This window comes from Lepidochelys kempii, chromosome 5 (assembly GCF_965140265.1).
Source record: "Lepidochelys kempii isolate rLepKem1 chromosome 5, rLepKem1.hap2, whole genome shotgun sequence".
Classification (NCBI taxonomy): Eukaryota; Metazoa; Chordata; order Testudines; family Cheloniidae; genus Lepidochelys; species Lepidochelys kempii.
Window position 1 is genome coordinate 55,931,383 of NC_133260.1, and position 21,543 is coordinate 55,952,925.

Here is a 21,543-nt window from a genome sequence, read left to right on the forward strand (position 1 = left end):
ACTGAAAGGTGAACTGTCAGGCTAGAGGGAGGTTACTAGTAGAAGTGCTCAGGGATCAGTCTTGGGACCAATCGTATTTAAACATTTTTATTACTGATCTTGGCATAAAAACTGGGAGTATGCTAATAAAATTTGTGGATGCCAAAATTGAGAGGTACAGCCAATACGGATACAGACAAGAAGATCTGGATGACCTTGTAAATTGGAGTAATAGAAATGGGATGATATTTAATAGTGCAAAGTGTAAGGTCATGCATTTCGGGACTAACAAGAATTTTGCTATAAGCTAGGGACTTATCAGTTGGAAGCGACAGAAGAGGAGAAAGACCTGGGTATAGTTGTTGATCACAGGATGATTATGAGCCATCAGTGTGATGCAGCCATGAAAAAAGCTAACATGGCCCTGGGGTGCATCAGGCAAAGTATTTCCAGTCGAGACACAGAAGCGTTAGAACCATTATACAAGGCATTGGTGAGACTTCATCTGGAGAATTGTGTGCAATTCTGGTCTCCCATGTTTAGGAAAGATTAAATCAAACAGGAACAGGTACAGAGAAGGGCTACTAGGATGATCTGAGGCATGGAAAACCTACCTTATGAGAGGAGACTCAAAGTGCTTGGCTTGTTTAGCCTAACCAAAATAAGGCTGAGGAGAGACATGACTGCTCTCTATAAATACATCAGAGGATAAAGACCAGAGAGGGAGAGGAGCTATTTAAGTTAAGCATCAATGTGGACCCCAGAACAAATGGATCTACACTGGCCATCAACAAGTTTAGGCTCAAAATTAGGTGAAGGTTACTAACCATCAGAGGAGTGAAGTTCTGCAGTAGCCCCCTTAAGGGGAGCAGTGGAAAAACCTAACTGGCTTAAAGACTGAGCTTGATAAGTTTATGGAGGGGTGTCATAAATATAAAGGGAAGGGTAAACCCCTTTAAAATCCCTCCTGGCCAGAGGAAAAATCCTCTCACCTGTAAAGGGTTAAGAAGCTAAAGGTAACCTCGCTGGCACCTGACCAAAATGACCAGTGAGGAGACAAGATACTTTCAAAAGCTGGGAGGAGGGAGAGAAACAAAGGGTCTCTGTCTGTCTATAGGCTGCTTTTGTTGGGGATAGACCAGGAAAGGAGTCTTAGAACTTTTAGTAAGTAATCTAGCTAGGTATGTGTTAGATTATGATTTCTTTAAACAGCTGAGAAAAGAATTGTGCTGAATAGAATAACTATTTCTGTCTGTGTATCTTTTTTGTAACTTAAGGTTTTGACGAGAGGGATTCTCTATGTTTTGAATCTAATTACCCTGTAAGGTATCTACCATCCTGATTTTACAGAGGGGATTTCTTTACTTCTATTTACTCCTATTTCTATTAAAAGTCTTCTTGTAAGAAAACTGAATGCTTTTTCATTGTTCTCAGATCCAAGGGTTTGGGTCTGTGGTCACCTATGCAAATTGGTGAGGCTTTTTATCCAACATTTCCCGGGAAAGGGGCGGGGATGCAAGTGTTGGGAGGATTGTTCATTGTTCTTAAGATCCAAGGGTCTGGGTCTGTAGTCACCTAGGCAAATTGGTGAGGCTTTTTACCAAACCTTGTCCAGGAAGTGGGGTGCAAGGTTTTGGGAAGTATTTGGGGGGAAGACATTTCCAAACAGCTCTTCCCCAGTAACCAGTATTTGTTTGGTGGTGGTAGCGGCCAATCCAAGGATAACGGGTGTAATATTTTGTACCTTGGGGAAGTTTTGACCTAAGCTGGTAAAGATAAGCTTAGGAGGTTTTCATGCAGGTCCCCATATCTGTACCCTAGCGTTCAGAGTGGGGGAGGAACCTTGACATGGTGGCAGAGTGGTGGGATTAACCTGAAATCATTTTGAGATCCAGTTGAGATTTTTTGAATGAGAAATACAGATTTTAAAAAGGAATTTTTTTTTCCTTTGGAAAGCAAGTCCAGAAAGCAGCTGAAACTGAAAGCAGCTTGTTTTTCCTCTGCTTTGTGGCCAAGCAGAGACAAAAGGGGATTATCTTGTGAATTGCAGGTTTTCTTTGCCTGGAGGCAGGGTACTTAACTCCTGCAGGGAAATTCACAGTCTTCCAACCCAGAGTTTTTTTTTTCCCCTAAAAGTAAACAGGGGGTGGGGGGTTGTACCCATTTGCCTGGAGATAAAAGTGGCAGGGTTGTTTTGTTTTGTTTTTTAGGATTTTGATTTTTTACAAGGAGCACAAGTTTGAAAAGGAATTTTTTTTCCCTTTAGGCTGCTGGTAAGCAGGTTTCCAAGTAGTTGGAGGTTTTTTGCTTTGATTTGGGCCCAGAGCAGAGACAAGGGAATTGTCTTTTTCTGTAGGCTGACAATCACTATCAGAGAATAGGTATTCTATTCCAGCACAGCAAAATTTTACAGCCAAGTTTTGTTTGTTTATTTCTAAACCTCGGGTGTAAAGTTAGTTAAAAACAGAGAGGTTAGAATGACAAAATCCATGGCTCGACAAAAGCTGGAATTAGCCAGATTTCAGGCTGAGGAAAAACAAAGGGAACATGAAAGACAGATAGAACTCATGCGGCTGAAGAAGGAGGAGAAGGAAAAAGAAAGGGAGGCAGCGAGAGAAGCAGAACAACACCAAGCGGCTGCTCACAGGAGAGCTATGGAGGCAAGGGTCAAAGAACTGGAGGAGAAGGAAAAAGAGAGGAAGCATGTGGAGGAGATGGAGAAGATAAAGGCTCAGCAGAATATACTAACAAACCCTAGCAATCCTTCTCCAGGTACCACTCCCCATCCCAGAAAGTTCCCCACCTACAAGGCAGGCGATGATACTGAGGCTTTCCTAGAAAACTTCGAAAGGGCCTGCCTTGGGTACAACATCTCTACTGACCAATACATGGTAGAGCTGAGGCTGCAGCTCAGTGGACCCTTAGCTGAGGTGGCAGCTGAAATGCCTAAAGAACACATGAACAAGTATGAACTGTTTAAATCCAAGGCGAGAGTCAGAATGGGGATAACACCCGAGCAGTCTCATCGGAGGTTCTGAGCCCTAAGGTGGAAACCAGGCGTGTCATTTACCCGACATGCCTACCACATTGTGAAACATTGGGATGCCTGGATATCAGGAACAAGTGTTGAATCTCCAGTAAATTTGCCCTTCCTAATGCAAATGGAACACTTCTTAGAGGGTGTTCCTGAGGAAATAGAAAGATACATCCTAGATGGGAAACCCAAAACTGTAATCGAGGCAGGAGAGATTGGAGCCAGATGGGTGGAGGTGGCAGAGAAGAAGAAAACTGGTCGCAGTTGGAGCGGAGACCAGAAGGGACCACCCCAGACCACACCCTATTACCGGGGGCTGCCCAAAGCCCCACCTACCTCCCAAAGAACCCTCCAGACCGCTTATCGTCCCACCACCCCGTTCTCAAGCAACCCACCTCACCCCAGTGACCCGTCAGCTGGACGATGTTTTAAATGTAACGAGCTGGGGCATGTAAAGTCCAACTGCCCCAAGAACCCCAACAGATTACAATTCATTGCACTGGGATCACACCAGAGGTCTGCAGGCCCAGATACCTTCCAGATACCCTTGGAGTGGAGAGAAACTGTGAGTGTGGGTGGGAAGAAGGTCACCGCGTGGAGGGACACCAGAGCACAAGTGTCAGCTATCCATGCTTCCTTAGTGGACCCCAATTTAATCAACCCAGAGATCCAAGTGACAATTCAACCCTTCAAGTCCAACTCATTCAATTTGCCTACAGCCAAGTTGCCTGTCCAGTACCAGGGCTTGTCAGGAACGTGGACTTTTGCAGTCTATGATGATTATCCCAACCCCATGCTGTTGGGGGAAGACTTGGCCAATCATGTGAAGCGGGCCAAGAGGGAGGGAATGGTCACCCGTAGCCAGGCTAAACAAGTCGTGAGGCCTAGCTCTATTCTGGAAACTTCTATCCGGACCCAGTCAGAGGTGATGGACTCGGACCCCAGGCCAATGTCTGCAACAGCAGTAGTGGATCCAGTCCCAGAGACCCAGACGGAACCAATCCCAGAACCGGAACCAGCCGAACAACCAACACCAGACCCATTGCCAGCACTGAATCCAGTACTTGCAACCTCAACACTAGAGGGCCCCACCGAAACTGAACCAGCAGCAGCCGATAACCCTACACAAGAGGCTCAGCTGGAGCCTGAATCCCAACATAGTGCAACAGCGGAAAGCGGTTCACAGTCAACGGAAACAGCCCCATCCCATACATCGCTTCCAGAGGGACCAAGACCAGGTCCACAATCCAATGAGGAACTGATGTCTCCAGCATCAAGGGAACAGTTCCAGACCGAACAGGAAGCAGATGAAAGCCTCCAGAGAGCTTGGACGGCGGCACGGAGCAACCCACCGCCTCTCAGCTCTTCTAATCGATCCAGGTTTGTTGTAGAAAGAGGACTTTTATACAAGGAAACTCTTTCTGGTGGACACCAGGAAGACTGGCATCCTCAGAGACAGTTGGTAGTTCCAACTAAATACCGGGCCAAACTCTTGAGCTTAGCCCACGATCACCCTAGTGGCCATGCTGGGGTGAACAGGACCAAAGACTGTTTGTGGGGGTCATTCCACTGGGAGGGAATGGGCAAGGATGTTTCTACCTATGTCCGGTCTTGTGAAGTATGCCAAAGAGTGGGAAAACCCCAAGACCAGGTCAAAGCCCCTCTCCAGCCACTCCCCATCATTGAAGTTCCATTTCAGCGAGTAGCTGTGGATATTCTGGGTCCTTTTCCGAAAAAGACACCCAGAGGAAAGCAGTGCATACTGACTTTCATGGATTTTGCCACCTGATGGCTGGAAGCAGTAGCTCTAAGCAACACCAGGGCTAAAAGTGTGTGCCAGGCACTAGCAGACATTTTTGTCAGGGTAGGTTGGTCCTCCGACATCCTCACAGATGCAGGGACTAATTTCCTGGCAGGAACTATGGAAAACCTTTGGGAAGCTCATGGGGTAAATCACTTGGTTGCCACTCCTTACCACCATCAAACAAATGGCATGGTGGAGAAGTTTAATGGAACTTTGGGGGCCATGATATGTAAATTCGTAAATGAGCACTCCAATGATTGGGACCTAGTGTTGCAGCAGTTGCTGTTTGCCTACAGAGCTGTACCACACCCCAGTTTAGGGTTTTCCCCATTTGAACTTGTATATGGCCGTGAGGTTAAGGGGCCATTGCAGTTGGTGAAGCAGCAATGGGAGGGATTTACACCTTCTCCAGGAACTAACATTCTGGACTTTGTAACCAACCTAAAAAACACCCTCCGAACCTCTTTAGCCCTTGTTAGAGAAAACTTACAGGATGCTCAAAGAGCAAAAAGCCTGGTATGATAAACATGCCAGAGAGCGTTCCTTCACAGTAGGAGACCAGGTCATGGTCTTAAAGGCACTCCAGGCCCATAAAATGGAAGCATCGTGGGAAGGGCCATTCGCGGTCCAGGAGCGCCTGGGAGCTGTTAATTATCTCATAGCATTCCCCACCTCCAACTGAAAGCCTAAGGTGCACCATATTAATTCTCTAAAGCCCTTTTATTCCAGAGAATTAAAGGTTTGTCAGTTTACAGCCCAGGGAGGAGACAACACTGAGTAGCCTGAAGGTGTCTACTACGAAGGGAAAAGTGCTGGTGGTGTGGAAGAGGTGAACCTCTCCATGACCCTTGGGTGTATGCAGCGACAGCAGTTCAAGGAGCTGTGCACTAGGTGCATGCCAACGTTCTCAGCCACCCCAGGACTGACTGAACGGGCATACCACTCCATTGACACAGGTAATGCTCACCCAATTAAAGTCCGACCTTACCGGGTGTCTCCTCAAGCTAAAACTGCTATAGAACGGGAGATCCAGGATATGTTACAGATGGGGTAATCCGCCCCTCTGGAAGTGCATGGGCATCTCCAGTGGTTTTAGTTCCCAAACCAGATGGGGAAATACGTTTTTGCATGGACTACCATAAGCTAAATGCTGTAACTCGCCCAGACAACTATCCAATGCCACGCACTGATGAACTATTAGAGAAACTGGGACTGGTCCAGTTCATCTCTATCTTGGTCTTAACCAAGGGGTACTGGCAGGTACCGCTAGATGAATCTGCCAAGGAAAGGTCAGCCTTCACCACACATCTCGGGCTGTATGAATTTAATGTATTCCCTTTCGGGCTGCGAAATGCACCCGCCACCTTCCAAAGACTTGCAGATGGTCTCCTAGCGGGATTAGGAGAATATGCAGTCGCCTACCTTGACGATGTGGCCATATTTTCGGATTCCTGGGCAGACCACCTGGAACATCTACAAGAAGTCCTTGAGCGCATAAGGGAGGCAGGACTAACTGTTAAGGCTAAGAAGTGTCAAATAGGCCTAAACAGAGTGACTTACCTTGGACACCAGGTGGGTCAAGGAACTATCAGCCCCCTACAGGCCAAAGTGGATGCTATCCAAAAGTGGCCTGTCCCAAAGTCAAAGAAACAGGTTCAATCCTTCTTAGGCTTGGCCGGTTATTACAGACGATTTGTACCGCAATACAGCCAAATCGCCGCCCCACTGACAGACCTAACCAAAAAGAAATGCCAAATGCTGTTCAGTGGACTGAAAAGTGTCAGAAGGCCTTTAACCAGCTTAAAGTGACACTCATGTCTGACCCTGTACTAAGGGCCCCAGACTTTGACAAACCGTTCCTAGTAACCACATATGCGTCCGAGCGTGGTGTGGGAGCAGTTTTAATGCAGAAAGGACCTGATCAAGAATTCCATCCTGTAGTGTTTCGCAGCAAGAAGCTGTCTGAGAGGGAAAGCAACTGGTCAGTCGGTGAAAAAGAATGTTACACCATTGTCTACGCTCTGGAAAAGCTACGCCTATATGTTTTGGGACAGCGTTTCCACCTGCAAACTGACCATGCTGCACTGAAGTGGCTTCACACCGTCAAAGAAACTAACAAAAAACTTCTTTGGTGGAGTTTAGCTCTCCAAGATTTTGATTTCGACATCCAACACATCTCAGGAGCTTCTAACAAAGTGGCTGATGCACTCTCCCGTGAAAGTTTCCCAGAATCAACTGGTTAAAATCATCCTTGAGATGTGGAAAATAGTTAGTCTTTATGTACTTGGTAGTATATTTAGAGATGCATGTGTCTTATTAACTCTGTTTTTCCTAGAGCTCCAGGAAGAAATCCCAGCCAGTGTTTCACCCTAGCTGAGATTTGGCGGGGGGTGTCATAAATATAAAGGGAAGGGTAAACCCCTTTAAAATCCCTCCTGGACAGAGGAAAACTCCTCTCACCTGTAAAGGGTTAAGAAGCTAAAGGTAACCTTGCTGGCACCTGACCAAAATGACCAATGAGGAGACAAGATACTTTCAAAAGCTGGGAGGAGGGAGAGAAACAAAGTATCTGTCTGTCTGTCTATAGGCTGCTTTTGTCAGGGATAGACCAGGAAAGGAGTCTTAGAACTTTTAGTAAGTAATCTAGCTAGGTATGTGTTAGATGATGATTTCTTTAAATGGCTGAGAAAAGAATTGTGCTGAATAGAATAACTATTTCTGTCTGTGTATCTTTTTTGTAACTTAAGGTTTTGCCTAGAGGGATTCTCTATGTTTTGAATCTAATTACCCTGTAAGGTATCTACCATCCTGATTTTACAGAGGGGATTTCTTTACTTCTATTTACTCTTATTTCTATTAAAAAAGTCTTCTTGTAAGAAAACTGAATGCTTTTTCATTGTTCTCAGATCCAAGGGTCTGGGTCTGTAGTCACCTAGGCAAATTGGTGAGGCTTTTTAACCAAACCTTGTCCAGGAAGTGGGGTGCAAGGTTTTGGGAAGTATTTGAGGGGGAAGACGTTTCCAAACAGCTCTTCCCCAGTAACCAGTATTTGTTTGGTGGTGGTAGCGGCCAATCCAAGGACAAAGGGTGGAATATTTTGTACCTTGGGGAAGTTTTGACCTAAGCTGGTAAAGATAAGCTTAGGAGGTTTTCATGCAGGTCCCCACATCTGTACCCTAGCATTTAGAGTGGGGGAGGAACCTTGACAAGGGGGATGGTATTACAGGACTGCCTATAATTCTGTGTGGCCCCTCAGCAACTTCCTGTAGCAAAAATCCCCAGTGGCTGGAGCTGAGACACGAGACTGAGTTATTACGGAGAATTCTTTCCCGATATTTTCCTGGTGGATCTTGCCCACATGTTCAGTGTGTAACTGATCACTATATGTAGCCAGACAGCCAGCCCCCCCTCTCAGACCAGCATTGCTGGAAACACAGGAGGAAGCCGGAACAGGGCACTTAACATATATTCCAGCACAGCCTTTGAAGCTGTGAAAGCACAGGTGTGCTGCTACAATGTGCCTCTGGGAACAGATACAACGATTAAGCTCACAGCAGGCAGAGGCCCTGTGACAGACATGGCTCTTAGTCCCTACTAAATAGCGTGATGCACACACACCAACATCCTAGGTGGGAAAATATTTACCCTGATAAAAGAAATGTCCAGTAGTCAAAACTTATTGTTTCTCTCCCTTGCAAGTGTAAACTACTCTTGCAAAAGCTGGCATCACCCAGACAGACCAGCCTCAATTTGGCATAAGAAAGGAGAAAGAGAATAAAGGAGTACAGAGGTATAAGTAGGGGACCTACAGCACCATGATTTTGAGTGCTTTTCACTATCTATCTGCTGGTCAGATAAGTGACAGCCTCCCAAGGCTTCTGCAGCTAAGAGGGTCCCTACGCCTTGTCCCTTATTCGTCTTTCCGCGGAATTGAGTGACCGATCCTGGCTTGGCACCACTGGAATCGAGAGATGCAAGGAGGGTAAGAAGCACCCACACCTGATCTCCTATCTTTAGTGTACACATTTTGAAATAGAGCTCTATACTTTGTTTTCTTTCTTTGGGATTGCGGCTTCAGTTTTGTAACTTGTTTGTATGTGTAACATCTCTACATTTAAATAAGTAGGCACTAGCAATTTTGTAACCACATGATTAGAATCTAGCTTAATAAATTTTGGTAACCATTTGTGCATAAGCCTGACTTGTTTTCTCTGGTTTACTGTAAAGCAGCCAACACAATTAAAGAACCTCAGCCATTTTGGCTCTAAAGCCTGGCCATTAGGTGAGAGTACTAAGAGCCTAGCGTTGAGTTGTGCTGCCTCCACGGGGCAAACTCTTGGGGCACCTGTCAGTCAATCCTGGCTGCCCGCTGTGAAGGAGCTCTGAGCTCTAGCAGTTAAAGTCACGGGTGTGGAGAGGCTCTTAGTGCTGCCATTGGGGCAGCAGTCAGTCAGTATTGACTGCCCGCTGCAAAGGAGCTCTGAGCTCTAGCAGTTAAAGTCACAGGTGGTTAGGACCTTGGGGCATCCGTCAGCCTAGCCCGGGCTGCCCGCCGAGAAGGGACAGTGCGTCCTAGCGGTTAAAGTCACGGATGGTATAAACGGGCATAGCTGGCACCTCACCAAACATCCTTGGCCGTCGGCTAACACTATATTAATGGTCAGGAAGAAATTTCCCCCTGGGTCAGATTGGCAGAGACCCTGGCAGTTTTTGGCTTCCTCTGCAGCAGTGGCTCTCAACCTTTCCAGACTACTGTATCCCTTTCAGGAGTCTGATTTGTCTTGCATACCCCCAAGTTTCACCTCACTTAAAAATTGAACCTCAGGATGTGCTTCCCCACCCACAGGGAGGATGGAACTCATGCCTGCTTGGTGTGACTCTGTCCCACTCTAGTGGTGAGTAGGCCAGGTAGAGATGGCAGAGTATGCTACAGGATTGGTTAAGTGAGAAGTGTCTTTCAGCTCAGTAGCATCACATGCATGAAGCTCAAGAGGTCCCACATTTGAGCACAGCCACCGACAACTGGTGTCTGTCGGCGTTACATTAAAATCATTTGTGTTTTTGTAATTGAGATGCCCTGCACCCCCACGTTCATCCTTATATGAGTGTGTGTGGTCTCCAATGCAAAGTTTGTCATGTCGGGTGTCTTCAGAAGGCTCATGATGAACTGAGCATTGTTGTTACAGTAATATTATAGGTTATAATTTCATGTATATAGTTATGAGGCTGAAAATGTGTCTTCATGGCTTAAAACAAGCTGTGCCACAGGTCTTTTATTGCAACATAGGCACACCCTGAGGCACTCTGAAGACAGGGAAATGGACATGTGTCTGACAGGGACATTAATGGAATGAACAACAATTATATATAAATAAAATTTAGACAGTGGTTGTCAGCACTGGAGTTGGCCCTGCCACCAAGTACCTTTGCCCTCAAAACTAGCTTTGAACACTTCACTTTGTAAGCATGGAATCAAACCTGGATCCAGATACCAATTGTGCCAAATCAGAGCCTTCTTTCAGCACTCCTACAAACTTTGGAAGGAAAGGGTTTCAAATATAGATCTGAATTTTGCCACTTGTGACTAGTCTAGTACGTTATGACATGGATTTCAGCTAGGAGTAAGAAGCTGGAGTGGCTATTTCCTGCCACTAGGGTGCATGGTTTTCCTTATTAATCTAGTTTCATTACCAGGCACTGTCACTAACATCTTTGGGAACAAAATACCACAGTGTGTGGAGTGTGGTCAGATATAACTTAAGTGGGTAGCGGACCAACTTGCAAAGTGCACTCTCCAGATTGCTATCTAGAGTTAGAAAAGAAATGAAGTTAGCTAGCCACTGATTTGGAATTCCAGTTATAAGTTCTGGCCTAAGATTTTTTCATCTAGCAGGATTTGAGAAACTCCTTGAAGTGACAGTTCTTTATTCTGATTTGATATTCACAATCTCTTCCTGATACAGTAGCAAATGCAGAAGTCATATAATGCTGGTTAACAAAGCATATAATACCATACAGATGAAAAAGTACCTCTTTTCTAGTCTAGAAAAAATATATACTTGGAAAATACAACTAAAGCCTGGGCTTCTCTTTCATGTGTATGCATTATATAGCAAGCATGGTATGTTAGTGAATGCACTGAGCATTACTGTAATGAAACATCTATTTGTGTCCTTGTATAAGAACCTTCTTGTTAAACATTTGGACAGGTCTATATGTTTTGGCCTGTAGTATATAGGAGCTCTGTTCCTAAAAGGAAAAAAATGTGAGAGTTACTTTTACACTGGTGAACTACAAAGTTTCCAGTGAAGCTGGTTGGTTGATTGATTGAGTCTCCCTTAATGTGTAGTGAAGGTTTAGACCTAGTTATCTTTTTTTAAAATGTTTCTTTATTTTCCAGCAAACTGTTAGATATTCTTAGACTGCAAAAGCATTAAATGGATTGTATCACAGAGCTCCAATTAAAAGCAGTTAATGGTGTGTAGCTAAATCTCTGTGGCTAACTACAGCTAAAATGCTGAAATTTTAGCGTGGGCTTAATTAGTGGTATTTGATCCAATATTTACTCAAGTCAACAAAAAGACTTCCATTGACATCTACAGCAGCTTGATCAGGCCTGGAATTTCTTCCTTTTTAACACTAGTATAGACCTAGGTTTTAGCTTTTTGCCCTTCTTCTGCAAATCATCCAAACAATTACCAGGCTTTAAAAGTACACAGCCACTTGCTAAATCTCTCTCAATAGGAGTAAATATCTAGCAATGTCAAGAAGACGACTGTAGCATCATATTCACCATACTAGAGTTCTCTAATCACCACCATTGGATTACAATTAAATTAGCTCCTTGCACATCTGCATTAATTCACCTTCTTCCTTTTGTGCAATTCACTGTTTTGTTAATATATATTCTCCCCATAAAGGAAGAAGAATTTGTAATTGTATTCAATTTATGTCAAACTGCACATACACGTGCATTTTTATTCAGTATAAATATATATATAGATAAGTATCCTTATGATTATTACATAATTTCTCAATACTAGGCAATATGGACAAAAGTGTCAGAAGTGACAGGTGATTTTGGATGCTGTCATAAGGATAAAGGGAAGGGTAAACCCCTTTAAAATCCCTCCTGACCAGAGGAAAAATCCTCTCACCTGTAAAGGGTTAAGAAGCTAAAGGTAACCTTGCTGGCACCTGACCAAAATGACCAGTGAGGAGACAAGATGCTTTCAAAAGCTGGGAGGAGGGAGAGAAACAAAGGGTCTGTCTGTCTGTCTATAGGCTGCTTTTGTCGGGGATAGACCAGGAAAGGAGTCTTAGAACTTTTAGTAAGTAATCTAGCTAGGTATGTGTTAGATGATGATTTCTTTAAATGGCTGAGAAAAGAATTGTGCTGAATAGAATAACTATTTCTGTCTGTGTGTCTTTTTTGTAACTTAAGGTTTTGCCTAGAGGGATTCTCTATGTTTTGAATCTAATTACCCTGTAAGGTATCTACTATCCTGATTTTAGAGGGGTGATTTACTCTATTTCTATTAAAAGTCTTCTTGTAAGAAAACTGAATGCTTTTTCATTGTTCTCAGATCCAAGGGTTTGGGTCTGTGGTCACCTATGCAAATTGGTGAGGATTTTTACCAAACCTTTCCCAGGAAGTGGGGTGCAAGGGTTGGGAGAATTTTGCGGGGAAAGACATGTCCAAACTACGTTTCCCAGTAAACCCAGTTAGAGTTTGGTGGTGGCAGTGGTTATTCCAAGGACAAAGGATAAAATTTATTTGTACCTTGGGGAAGTTTTAACCTAAGCTGGTAAAAGTAAGCTTAGGAGGTTTTCATGCAGCTCCCCACATCTGTACCCTAGAGTTCAGAGTGGGGGAGGAACCTTGACAGATGCCCACTTTGAAGAAGCCTGATTTCATTAGTGTGGCCACTCAGCACTTTCTGAAAAGAAATCAGACTCCATAACCGAGGCACTTGTCACTTTTCAAAATCTTAGCCTCTGACACTAAGGCCGCATCTACACTACAGATTTATAATGGTATAACTATCTTACTCAGGGATGTTAAAAAACAAAACAAAAAATCTACAGCCCTGAGTGATGTAATTATACTGACCTAACCCCTAGTTTAGACAGCGCTATGTCAGCAGTAGAGCCTCTTCTGTCGACATAGTTAATCCAGCTCTCAAAGAGGTGGATTAACTATGTTCATGAGAGAAGCTCTCCCATCAGCAGAGGAGCATCTTCATTTAAGTGATTTTCAATTCACTACTGACCAAGGCAGCATTTTAAGATATTGCAGCATGGGCTAGCCACAGAAGGTAACAACCAGGGGTGGGCTTGTATGGGGGTGGCTAACCCATGCTATTATCAGTTTTTGGCCTTGTTAAGAGTTTTGGCCTTGCTAAGCACTAGGGAACCAGAAGGCTCAGGGGACTAGTTGTAGAATCTTGCACATCTTAGATGGTTTGGCAGCAGCCCAGGTCAGTAGTGAATTGAAAATCATTACCTGAGTGATCAGAAAGCATAAAGTGAATTTGTGGTATCAGTTCAGATGTCACTGGACATGTGTTTTAAAAAAATAATAAGGACCAACATCTCACTACACCCCTTCACTAGTCTCAGCAGAGGTCAAGGATGATTGGCATGGACATTTCATAACCCTCCATCCCCTAGAAGCATTCTTGCCAGAACAATGTCATTTTGGGGTGGCAGAGTGAGAAAATTTGAATTGTTGCAGCCTAGACTGTAACTATCATGTGCTAGCTAGAGGACATTACAGCCACACAGACCTCTTCAGATTCCAAAATTTCCAAAGGTTCTTGCTTTACTGAGGCTTCTTCCAAAAGTGGTTTTGTGCGTCTCAGGCCTCTGGTATGAGGGAATCTGATTTTGGTTAAATGGGGATACTGGTATAAATAAACTGAGAACTGTCTTTTTTAAAGAAATACTATACATATCATTCTATGTCCAGGGGGCAGCACGCAGTGTTCAGTTTGCTTATATTACTCCTGGGGGAATTCTGTGCCACTACACAGTGCAGAGTTTTGCAGAAATTAATGTTGTGCAGGCAGAATTTCCTTTCCCACCCACCCACAGAAATAGGCTGCAGTGCTTCTGGCTGCCTCTAGAGGCTGCTGGACCTGACAGAGCCCAGCTTGCACATAGAAGACACTGTCTGAAGGAGGGGGAAGAGAGCTAGAGGGTTCCTGGCAGCTGCAGTACCCAGCACACCCTCAGGGAAGGAGATGGTAGCATGCAGGAAACTCCATGCAAATCTGGGATCAAGCATCAGGCTGTTTTGCCCTCTGGATCCCTTGGCTCTTGGGGCAAGTGTCTGAGCTCTGTGGGGAGGGTATCTGGGCCTGGAGGGGGCCCTGTGACTGGGCTCTGGGAGGGAGGAAGTTTGGGTGTTTTGGCTGGGGGGGCACTGTGGCTGGGCTCACGGGGAAGGGGAGGGATTGTGGGTGTCTGGCCCCCCAGCTGGGCTCTGGGAAGGGAGGGGGCAGAGAAAAAGGAAGTGGATTGTCATAAGGGTTTCTTTAACTCTCTACTCCTGTGGAAATTTGTGGGTGTGTCTGTATTGTCAGAGACACTTTAACAGGTATTTTGAAATAAATTGCCAAAATAATTGAAGCTGTTATTTTGACAAATGTTATTTGTCAAATCTTGCAGGATTTTAAAATATTGTGCGCAGAATTTAATTTTTTGGCACAGAATGCCCTCAGGAGTATTATATCAGTAACAGCATTGGACAAAATTAGGCATATAGACAAAAGGAACATGAAAGCAAATACACCTAGTAGAGAAATAAGTACAGAACATACTCTGGAAGGGGACAAGAGCCCAGGATGGCTTTAAAGTTTCGTCTATTCCTCTCACCCCCAGAAACACTGAGCTGGATTCATTCAAAGGACAGACAGTCCAGACACTAATTTTCCCCTATTGTGTAATATTAATGACTAAATCTTACTTATATATTTTACATTAAAAATACTTCTGGTACCAATAACCAAATAGCCAAAAATTTAAAGAGAACTTTCATCTTTATACAGAGTTGCAAAATTAAGTGTTTATTAAGCACTAAATTTTATCAATATAGAAATTTGGTAATTACCACTAGAATTATTTGTAGATGTACATGGGCAGGAACAGTCTCAAAGACCTTACCCACAGACTGAGACCACAAATGAAAACTCGTAAGGCTGGCAGACTGGCACAACATGACCATTGACTAAAAATTGAACAGTGTCAGAACAAATAATCTAAGAATCAGAATTAGTTAAAAGTATTGAAACAAAATGACAGAATCTCTTTTTTTGGAGGGGGGAAGCGGGAGGGAAGACAAAGATAGAACATAGACTCTCCACCTCTAATGGTTTTAATGTGGTGCTGGACTTCCATCGGGTCAATGTTGGGTCAAACTAAAGTGCTGCTGTTGTGGGAAGATCTTTGAAGAGTGCCTTGCAGTTTCTCCTAAACTTAGCTCACACTGATCACTGGTGGAATAGAATTCTTTAACCTTGGGCCTTCCACTGAAAATGCCCTCAAATGCTGAGTGTTTCTACTTCTGGATCATTAGTCATGGTCTCTGGGGATCGTAGCTTGTTATGGTGGTTCAAAGGTGGTGTGGTAGATGCTGAATGAGCTTGGTCTGAGCTTTCATCAGAATCAATTCCTTCAAACACATGTGGAGCTGAACTGGAAGCCACTGAAGGGATGTGCTCTCTTCAATCATTCCCACTTAAGAGATGGGCTAAAGCCAAATGATCTTGGCCAACACACTGGGGATTGAAATCTGCAGAGCTAAAAGTATGGGCTGCTACAGCTTGAGCTAAAAAGCCAACACTGTAGCTTTAACCACCCATATTTTCTGTAGGTTGAGGGGGGGTACATGTAACACACACACACAAACACGCCAGTGTGTTACACCTTCATAGACGGATCCCCTCTTCCACTCAAGGGTTGAGATCCACAAATTTGTGCCCCCCCCCCGCCCCAACCACTGAGGGACAATGTCACAGAGGAACTGCACATTAGCAGTGTCTCATTGACCGTATGCAGGAGGTCAGTCCATTGAGAAAACGGAATGTGCCACAATAACCAATCATTCAATGTTCTTAAATGGAGTGTTCAGCAAGGAGTGGAGCAAAAGGTTCATTAAGACCAAGTTGAACTCGACACCTCGTGTTGACAAGATTCTCCAATACTTGAACAAACTGTATTGAGTATTATCCTCACCCTTCTCTTTCGTCTCCAGCCTCCAATAACCTCCACTGCCCTAACACACAAAGCAATGATTCTGCATATATGTGAGATCTTCATACATGAGCAGTTCCACAACTCACAGCTATGAAAAGACATGGCTGTAGATATGACCACTTTTCTGTGTTTGGCCCAGATCACCTCAGGATCAAACTAGCCAGTACAGAGCTGACAAAGTAGTTGTAAGGAGTTTCTGCACCTCACCGTATAACATATCAGGATCAAAACTGGCCTTTAGCAGCTTGGATGGGATGCATGGACGCAACACAGGATCTGTCAAGAATGGCTAAAGAAATGCCCCAAACAGCTCCCTGTAGAAGCTGCAAGGATTGAAGTGGAAAAAATACAACACCCCCACCCCAAACATCTGCCTATCTTGCAATCAATGAACAAGGGATAGTGGAAGAGCATGAAGTTTGTTTTTTCCATAGTCCCTCTTGCAAGAAGGAACATATAAACCAGAGTTGGGAACATATGAGCACAAGAATCTGTTTATGTTCTCTGAGGATGATTGTGAAAGACAGCCCATTTCCTTTTTATCTGAAGTTTGGACTATGGTTAAGGGAAGCCTTTTTACTTTAACTAAAGAGCTGAACATTTTATTTTCTCTCGTTTGTACATTAAAATCAAACTCCTCAGTGCTCAACCTCCACTACGGTCATGCAGTTTCTACCATCCTGACTACACATAAAAACCACAGTCGTAACAGCGAAACAAAACCCTATTTCAATTATGTGTCGAAAGCAATGGTGCTTAAATCAGACGTATATTTATGAAAGCCATGGGAGGGACTTTACAGCAAGCTTTCTACAAATGTAGTTGCTGTATACTATGTATTTTTAGCATTACCTCTGAGAATCATTTATCACTTCCAGTTTCTCTAAGAAACAGAGCACACTCCTTACCGCCTTCATTCCACAGCCTCTAAAGCACTATTCATAACATATTACTACAGTCAGTCATATTCAGGTGATTTTCTTAATTTGTGTTTCTCATATTGAGCCCAAATGTTTAAAAACCTTCCCTTTGCACACACAGTATGAACACATACTGTACATCACATTTATGTATAAGCAAAATCAAAATGAGATATTTGTCTCTGCTAACTAGAATTACCTACTGCATTTCTATCAAGTCATTGCTGGACTTAGCATAATCTATCTGAATCAGTGTTTTCTTTCTGATTTAAATAATGTATTTTAGTTCGGAGGTATTTGTATAGTATGACCTGAGGGCTTTGGAACGATATTTTGAGCTTCAGGTTTAGCATACCAGAAAGCCAAAAATGCAGTGTATTTAGCAGTATCTTCTCTCAATTCTTTTTAGTGAATAGAAAGAAGTCTGACGCTGCACAGAAGATAAACAACTTCTCTTTGAATCTGACTTTTTTCCCCCCTCCTTCTTCCCCCTCTCCCCCCCATGAAAAACTACTTGAAAGCTATGGAATCACCTTTCACAACCTTCTATAGCCAACTTTTTTAAATTTGAAGATCTCTTTTTTTCAATTTACATCAGAAGTGCCTGAGTTTGATCTCTCCTGCCACCACGAGGCTAAACCAAAATACATGTGGCCCATGATGTCAGTTTTCTCCCAAAGTGAGTCCATTTTGTTTCACTTAAACAAGGCAAAAACCAGTGAAAGAAATAGAAAAAAAATAGCCCAATAAAAAAATCTGTGCATACATCAACCTCAGTGTATTATGAGGTCAACTAATTAGAAGTGTTTCACAGAGACATCTATAATTTTAGCCTGAAAGCTTCAGGATTTTTTTTTTGCACCAATTTGGCAAGGTGTTTGAAAATGTAATCAACTGGTTGGAAACAAATTCAGCTAAGAAATACGCCTTAATTATAGGAACTTCAAGCCAGTTATCAACTTGGCTTAAAAAAAAAAAAAAGCTTGTTTCTAATTTAATTATTTAAAATGTTATGCCATTGCATCATTAGATGCTACAGTTAAAATGCACCATTTGGGTCAGGGGAGGCAGATACATGGAAAGACTTCCACTAAAAATAAAAAAAATTCAATTAACTCAATGGATTTCTCAAGAGCTTTAGCAAATTGTTTGCTACACAGAGGCAGTAAAAACTGCAAAAAACATTGGGAAGAAAAAAATCCTAATAGAAACAAAATACATCTTTTTTTCACTTTGCCATTTGCCTCTGCTCATTACTGCTTTACCTTCGTTCATTCGAACAGGAAGATTGTTTCCTGTAAGTAGTCTTTTGGAGTTTGGTTTAATTCCTTCCCCCCTTTTCATAAAACAGTAAAACTTACTCAAAAAATCCATTTCCTTTGTCATCATTTTCAAAATTGCCTAGTGATTTTGAGCACTTAACTTGAAACACCATAAAGGCACATGATTTTCAGAGGATGCAGTGCTTAGAACTTCCGGGGTGAGGGGGAGAATTATCCAAGATACCTCAGGTCCAGTATCCAAATAGAGAGCTCCATAATCCCCTTTTTTGAAGGACAAACCCTACCCCCCCACACACACCTAAAAATTGATTTGTCTAATACCCCGATTACTGTAAACCTATAGAAAACAGCTCCAAAAATAGGAGACAAACTGAAAAGAAATGAAAGCCTGTAAAGTCTGAAACAGATATGGAACAAAAAGATTAGGTGAATAGAAATAACTGTTGAAACCTCAAAGCAGACTTTGCAGTTAATTTAAGGAGCACTCTGATTCATTGGTTGTTGGGACTCTGGTATTTCCTACAAGCTAATGTAGAGAAGTACCATTTTCTGAAGTGTAAATGCATAAAGCATTTCTAAACCAGTAATGGAAGACTTTCAGATTATCCATCAAAGAAAATCTAGTGAGAAATAAACCGAATTTGGATGAAATTGAGGTGATTGTGTCATATTAGACATCACTGCCCTCTTCAGTCAGAGAGACTCCCTAACATGTTGATTTTCTACTTTTATTTTAGAACACCTACTCAGTACATTTCATCAATGTATAGGATTGCTTAATATAAATGGAAAGTTTAGAGGAGATTGTAACATTCAGTCTGAATGCAGTGAACAATCGTTCTTTTATAAATAAATAGACAAGTGATATGAGAAGTTAAGCAAATAAAGAACTAGTTTCCTGTAATATGGTTTACTTTTGCTGGTCCAGTGTTGCAGATGAACATATACTAAGCAGACAACTTACATTTGAGACTGACATTTCTCTCACTGGGATAGTAAAATGGAGATATCCATCTCATTTCTGGAAGAAATGGAAAGATTGTAAGATTGTCAAACTCTTAAGAAAACAATATGATGAAGCATTCCATCTTAAAATAGAGCACTCATAGTTCTGGTTCATTTTAGTACTAAACAAACTTCTGAAAATATGGGATTCTCTAAGAACTTAGGACATGACAAAATTGGTGGCAACTGGTTTATGAAATTACATACAAAATTATGCAAGATGTAGTTTGGAAAACTTTTGCATCCCAGATATTTTGATTCTTTTGCATTACCTGATATTTCAAGAACTGTTTGCAGTGCTGCATAACTAAAACTTGGAAAATCATTTAAAGGTAAAAATGTACACATGCAAATATCTGAAAAGCCATTTTCATGCAATTGCATATGCAAGATTTTTCAAGTTCCAACAGAACGAAAAATGGCCCCAAAAATCCACATGGTGTAAATGCAGGTCTGAGAGCTAGGATGTTAAATTCAATCCACCCCCACACACACACACATTCAGTCACTTACTGGGCTTAATAATTCTTTAAACTTTGATAGCCATGTATATAATTTTATTTAGTAAGTGGTAGCTGAAGACGGAACAAGGAATAATGGTCTCAAGTTGGCGGAGTTGGAGGCTGTGATTGCAGAGCCATTGTCCATTATCTTTGAAAACTCATGGCGATCGGGGGAAGTTCCGGACGACTGGAAAAAGGCTAATGTAGTGCCCAATTTTAAAAAAGAGAAGAAGGAGGATCCTGGGAACTACAGGCCAGTCAGCCTCACCTCAGTCCCTGGAAAAATCATGGAGCAGGGTCCTCATGGAATCAATCCTGAAGCACTTACACAAGAGGAAAGTGATCAGGAACAGTCAGCATGGATTCACCAAGGGAAGGTCATGCCTGACTAATCTAATCACCTTCTATGATGAGATTACTGGTTCTGTGGATGAAGGGAAAGCAGTGGATGTATTGTTTGACTTTAGCAAAGCTTTTGACATGGTCTCCCACAGTATTCTTGTCAGCAAGTTAAAGAAGTGTGGGCTGGATGAATGCACTATAAGGTGAGTAGAAAGTTGGCTAGATTGTCGGGCTCAACGGGTACTGATCAATGGCTCCATGTCTAGATGGCAGCTGGTATCAAGTGGAGTGCCCCAAAGGTCGGTCCTGGGGCCGGTTTTGTTCAATATCTTCATAAATGATCTGGAGGATGGTGTGGATTGCACGCTCAGCAAATTTGTGGATGATACTAAACTAGGAGGAGTGGTAGATATGGTGGCAGGTAGGGATAGGATACAGAGGGACCTAGACAAATTGGAGGATTGGGCCAAAAGAAATCTGATGAGGTTCAACAAGGATAAGTGCAGGGTCCTGCACTTAGGACGGAAGAATCCAATGCACCGCTACAGACTAGGGACCGAATGGCTAGCCAGCAGTTCTGCGGAAAAGGACCTAGGGGTGACAGTGGACGAGAAGCTGGATATGAGTCAACAGCGTGCCCTTGTTGCCAAGAAGGCCAATGGCATTTTGGGATGTATAAGTAGGGGCATAGCCAGTAGATCGAGGGACGTGATCGTTCCCCTCTATTCGACATTGGTGAGGCCTCATCTGGAGTACTGTGTCCAGTTTTGGGCCCCACGCTACAAGAAGGATGTGGAAAATTTGGAGAGAGTCCAGCAAAGGGCAAAAAAAATGATTAGGGGTCTGGAACACATGACTTATGAGGAGAGGCTGAGGGAGCTGGGATTGTTTAGTCTGCAGAAGAGAAGGAGGGGGGATTTGATAGCTGCTTTCAACTATCTGAGAGGTGGTTCCAAAGAGGATGGTTCTAGACTATTCTCAGTGGTAGCTGATGACAGGACAAGGAGTAGTGGTCTCAAGTTGCAGTGGGGGAGGTTTAGGTTGGATATTAGGAAAAACTTTTTCACTAGGAGGGTGGTGAAACACTGGAATGCGTTACCTAGGGAGGTGTGGAATCTCCTTCCTTAGATATTTTTAAGGTCAGGCTTGACAAAGCCCTGTCTGGGATGATTTAATTGGGGATTGGTCCTGCTTTGAGCAGGGGGTTGGACTAGATGACCTCCTGAGGTCCCTTCCAACCCTGATATTCTATGATAAGTGAATATAATCACTTCCATTTTACAGATAGGGAAACTGAAGCTCAGGGAAGGCACAAGTCAGTATTAGAACAAGGATTAGACCCCTCCCCCCCATCACGATTCCCCAGACAAAGCATAACCCATTCAAATACAATGCCTTCTAACCATATTGCTTA